Raw genomic sequence first — 6,027 nt, forward strand, 5'->3', positions numbered from 1 at the left:
TCCACTCACCTTGGCCTCCCAAAGTGCTGGGATTACAGGCTGAGCCACCGAACCCAGCCAAATGTTTTTTTCTTAAATGGCGTATACACTATGACAGTAGCAGGATACTACTGGGTTGGGGGTGGGGGGACATGACATCAATAAGGGCATCTGATCCCAAACCAGGTGAAGTGGGGACCAAAGGGAAGCCCAAACTTTACCTGTACGATGACCACTTGTATACATAATCCTGAATTGTGCCCCACATCTTTATAAGAAAATTAAAATAAATAAATAAATAAATAATGGTGAAGCCAAAAAAATCCTCATGTGTATAAATTAAGCATTGATGATAATTAATAAGTATTTTTCATATTAAAAGAAAAAAATTGGCTGGGTGAGGTGACTCATGCCTATAATCCCAGCATTTTGGGAGGCCGAGGTGAGAGAATTGCCTGAGCCCATGGGTTCGAGACCAGTCTGGGCAACTTGGCGAGATCTCATCTCTACAGTCAATCAAAACATTAGCTGGGTGTGGTGGCGCAAGCCTGTAGTTCCAGCTACTTGGAAGGCTGAGGCAGAAGGGATCACCTGAGCCCAACAGGTTGAGGCTGTGACAGCCATGAGTGTGCCATTGCACTCCAGCCTGGGTGACAAAGTGAGACCCCAACTCAAAAAAAATAAAAGAAAAAATGAAAGAAAAAAATGGTATACACTATAATGGCATACATAATGGCACAGATCATAATCTCTGGTATCTAGGATTTGATGAAATACAAAGTCCTGGCCAGGTACAATGGCTCAAGCCTGTAATCCCAGCACTTTGGGAGGCTGAGGCAAGAGGATTGCTTGAGGTCAGTGTTTGAGACCAGCCTGGGCAACTTGGTGAGACCTTCTCTCTTCAATAAATAAAAAAATTAGCTGGGTGTGGTAGCACGCACCTGTAGTTCCAGCTAATTGGAAGTCTGAGGCAGAAGGATCTCCTGAGCCCAGCAGGTTGAGGATGTGGTGGCTGTGAGCATGCCACTACACTCCAGCCTGGGCGACAGAGTGAGACTCCGACTCAAAAAAATAAAAGAAACGCAAGTTTCTAACATTTGGAATGTTAATGTCGGGAGTAGACTACCAGAAACAGGTAGTAAATGAAGTGTGACGTGAAATGAGACAAATTAAGGGATATAACGTTCGTGAACTTTTCCTGAAAAACACCTTCACAATGCAACCAACCAGAATGTGTTAAAATAGAAAAATAGACTGGGCGCGGTGGCTCACAACTATAATCCCAACACTTTGGTAGGCCAAGGTGAGAGGATTACCTGAGCTCACGGGTTCGAGAACAGCTTGGGCCACTTGGCGAGACCTCATCTCTACAATAAAAAAATAATAATAATTTTGTAAAAAGCTAGCCAGGTGTGGTGGCACATGCCTGTAGTTCTAGCTACTTGGAAGGATGAAGTGGAAGGATCGCCTGAGCCCGGCAGGTCGAGGCTGCAGTGGCCGTGAGCGTGCCCCTGCACTCCAGCCAGGGCAACAGAGACTCCGACTCAAAAAAATTTTTTAAAAAAAATTTTTAAATAAATAAAATAAATGAGGAAACCGAGGACAGAGGGGTTAACTAACTTGCCAAGAATTACCTTATAGCAAATGGTGGAGTAAGAATTCAATCCCAGGCTCTCTGACTCTAGAGTCAAAAACACTTGGCTTAAAACATCTATTTGCTCTAGCCAGGCTTGGTGGCACATACCTGTGATCCCAGCACTTTGGGAGGCCAAGGTGAGAGGACCACTTGAGGCCAGGAGTTCAAGACCAGCCTGGGCGATATAGGGAGACTCCCATCTTTATTTTATTAAGCAAACAAATAAACAGAAAACTGCTTTGTAGCTATGTGTCCTTGAGCAAGTCCCTTAGCCTCTCTGAACCTTCTCTTCCTTACGTGTAAAATAGACACGATCACAGTACTTATGGCTCACGGGTGTCAGGATTAAATGAGATCAAGCCCCAAAAGCACTTAACTCTAGGGCCTAGCCTAAGTGAAGAAGGGAGTTGTTATTGATATACTTAAAAGACCACATCTCCACAGCAACAGCAGCATGGGTATTTTGAATTTGAAGCAAATCAGAATTTTTTTAGTGTATTAAGTTTTGATTAGTGACTTTTTGGGGTTCCTCCCCCCTTCTTTCCTGAAACAAATGCCAAAGGCCTTAAAAACAGTCGCACCACACTCTGGGCTTCCTGAGAGCAGTCATATGATCATGACCGGGTGGCAGAGAAGTGGATGAAAACCCAGTCCAACTTCCTGTCCCCAAGACACAAGCCCTGGAGCCTGGAGGAGGAGCTGCCAGGGCTGGGAGGCTGCAGCTCAGGCTGGGCGGAGGTTTTGCTGGAACCAGTCCTTGGGCCAAGTCCACAAGGCAGGCTGTGTGCAAAGAGACTGTCAGAGGACACTGTTTAGAGGCCCTTGAATGTGCTCAGGGCACAGACCACCCCCTAGGGCCTGATTCTGAGCCTCTGCCCTGATGTAGCTGCTCCACCCTGGATCCTGTGCCTCCCTCTATCCCAGCACTGGTCATCCATATATTCATTCATTCATTCATGCATGCATTTGTTTATTCACTCAGCAGCAGCTGAACACTTGTCGTATGTATTGGATGCTGGTGTTAACAAGACAGTATCTAGGAATGCCCGTCAAGGGCACAGATGACACCAGACCTGCAAACCACTGAACTGCTAAGGAAAAGATAACCTCATAATTGCTGAAATGGGCCATGTGCAGGATCACTAATCACAGCCATCCTTATTTGCACAGGAGGCGACAGTGAGAGTTGGTTGACAGCAGTCTACAGCCAAGCTGTTGGGGTAGGCATCCCGGCCTCTCCTTCCTAGCTGTGGGACTGTGGGCAAGTAACTGAGCTTATCTGTGCCTCTGTTTTCTTGGCTGTAAAATGGGGATAATAGTTCAATCCTCATAGGATTGTTCTGAGGATCAGGGACTTAGTAATTCTAAAATTGGAATAGACCCTGGCCTAGCACAATATGTGTGCAGTTTTCTTTCTCTGCTGCAAGTTCCTGGCATCGTCCTGGGGTTCTGTACCCACACCAAGCTCATGGTGAGTGATTGTGCTCCGTGGCCCTCCCCCAGAGAAAGGAGGGATGACAACGGACTCCAGAGATGAGCTAAGGCCAGTGTTGACCTTCACAGTTACTTGTAGAATTTCTGAAAACATACCTACCATGAGGAGGTAAGTCCCTCACTGAAAACCACCTATCTGATTCACAGCCCTTAATGTTCCTGAAGTCAATGGACTTGACCAGGACAAGGTGCAAGTTAGTAGCAGAGCCCAGAATGAGAAACCAAGGTGCTGTTTCCTTCCAGTCCTATGATTGGAACCGCTGCCCCAGTACATGGGACCAGGGCAGAAAGCACCAGAACGCAGGGAGGGAGCTGGGAAGCTCCACGGAGGGCGGTACCTCCTGCCCTTCCCATCCTCTCTGGCTGACCCTCCCCAGCTCAAAGCTAGTGCAGTTCCTCCTGCTCGCTCCGGGCACACTCCTTAGATAGCCTGGCACCTGCCCCTGGGCGGGACAAGGCCTGAAGAGGAGCAGAGGCAGCTGCAGGGCCTGGCTGTCACACAGGACCAGCCAGATCAGGAAGGGCGGGGTGGGGCGGTTCCTTACTGGGGAGCTGGTGCAGTCTCCTCCAGGTGGCCTCAGGCTGTACCTCTCTCCTTTGCAACATGACTCCTTGTTGGGGGAACTTGACTCCTAACACGTACAGAGCCAAGAGCCCTCGGGCACTCTCTTTCCCAGAGAAAAAGGTCTGTACTCCAAATTCTGAATTCATCATCCTAATGTTGGATATAATCTCCTGGCTTCCACTCTTGCTGATGCCGTCCCCACAGAGCCTTGTCCACTCTGCCCTTGGTGGCCACAGGGGACCTTCCTAAAATGCACATCTGACCCAGGCTGGGACACTTTAAACTTCCCATTGCCCTGGGCCCTGCCCCGTCTGGGCCCTGTTAATTTCTCCAGCTTTTCCGAGTCCCAGCCTCCTGCTCTGGCTTCTCTCCCCTCTCTTTCATGATCCAGTTAGCCCTCTGGCCTCCTCCCAACCCTTTTAACATATAATTATTTATATTTTTGTTTTTTAAAGAGTTGTCCAGGCGTGGTTGCTCATGCCTGTAATCCCAGCACTTTGGGAAGCTGAGTCGAGAGGATTGGTTGAGCCAAGGAGTTCGAGACCAGCCTGGGCAACATAGCAAGACCTTGCTTCTACAAAAAAAAATTTTTTTAAATCAGTCAGGCATGGTGGCATGTGCCTGTGGTGAGGATTAGGAGGCTGAGGTGAATGGATTGCTTGAGCCCAGGTAGTCGAGGCTATGGTGAGGTATGATCGTACCACTGCACTCCAGTCTGGGTGACAGAGTGAGACCCTGACTTAAAAAATAAAATAAAATTGCCAGGCATGGTGGCTCACACCTGTAATCCTGCACTTTGGGAGGCCCTGGCGAGAGGATCGCCTGAGCCCAGGGGTTCAAGATCAGCCTGGGCAATTTAGTGAGATCTCATCTTTACAATAAATCAAAAACTTAGCCGGGCATGATGGCACGTGCCTATGGTTCCAGCTACTTGGAGGGCTTAGTGGAAGGATCACCTGAACTCAGCAGGTTGAGGCTGTGATGGCCATGAGTGTGCCACTGCACTCCAGCCAGGGTGACAGAGTGAGACTCTGATTCAAAACTAAACTGAACTAAAAAGTCCATTTTTAGCCGGGCTCGGTGGCTCAGCCTGTAATCCCGTGCTTTGGGAGGCTGAGGTGAATGGATTGCCTGAGCCCGCAGGCTCAAGACCCACCTGGGCAACTTGGTGAGACCTCATCTCTACAATAAATAAAAAAATTAACTGGCCGTGGTAGTGTGCGCCTGTAGTTTCAGCTACTTGGAAGGCTGAGGTGGAAGGATCGCCGGAGCCCAGCAGGTTGAGGCTGCGGTGGCGGGGAGTGGCCACTGCACTCCAATCTGGGCAACAGGGTGATACTCCAACTCAACAACAACAACAAAAGGTCCATTTAAAAAATACTAAGTAGAAATAGCACAGACAGTTGGCAGTTATGGCTCACTCTGTGAGGGTGGTTTGCCAAGACTAAGATGGGAAAGCAGCACTGAAGGATGGAGGAGTGTGATCAAGGGCCCAGAAGAAGTCTTGGCAGGCTGTTTGTCATCAGTAGAACTCTATGCATGACTGTCTGGCCCCAAACTGGGAGGGCAGGCAGGGCCAGTTGTGTATTTATCTCTCAATCAATTGTTATGATTCAGAAGGAATGAGCAAGGCCAGGAGTGGTGGCTTGTGCCTGTAATTCCAGCATTCTGGGAGGTCCAGGAGGGAGAATTGCTTGAACCCAGGAGTTTGAGTACCAGCCTGGGCAACATAGCGAAACTTCATCTCTACAAAAAGTTTAAAACTTAGCCTGGCATGGTGGTGCCTGCCTCTAGTCTCAGCTACTCGGGAGGCTGGGGTGGGAAAATTACTTGAGCCAGGAAGTCAAAGTTGCAGTGAGCTATGGTCGTGCCACTGCACTCCAGCCTGAGTGGCAGAATGAGACCCTGTCTCTTAAAAGACAAACAAGGCCAGGTGCGGTGGCTCAAGTCTATAATTCCAGTACTCTGGGAGGTCGAGGCGAAAGAATTGCCTAAGACAAGGTTCAAGACCAACCTGGCTAACTTGGCGAGACCACATCTCTACAATAAAAAAAAAAAATTTAGCTGGGCGTGGTTCTAGCTACTTGGAAGGCTGAAGAGGAAGGATTGCCTAAGCCCAGCAGGTCGAGGCTGCAGTGACCGTGAGCATGCCACTACACTCCAGCCTGGGTAACAGAGTGAGACTCCAACTCAAAAACAAAAAACAAAAAATAAAAGCAAACAAACAAACAGCAGCAATGCTCTGGTGTGTTAAGGAAGGAAGGTTCTAGATAAAATGCTAAGTTTGGACGGATGAGTAGGCTTTCTTTTTTTTTTTTTTTTTGAGTTGGAGTCTCACTCTGTCGCCCAGACT

The sequence above is a fragment of the Carlito syrichta genome, unplaced genomic scaffold, assembly GCF_000164805.1.
Source record: "Carlito syrichta isolate Samal-C Ts95f unplaced genomic scaffold, Tarsius_syrichta-2.0.1 Scaffold313978, whole genome shotgun sequence".
In the NCBI taxonomy this organism is placed as follows: Eukaryota; Metazoa; Chordata; class Mammalia; order Primates; family Tarsiidae; genus Carlito; species Carlito syrichta.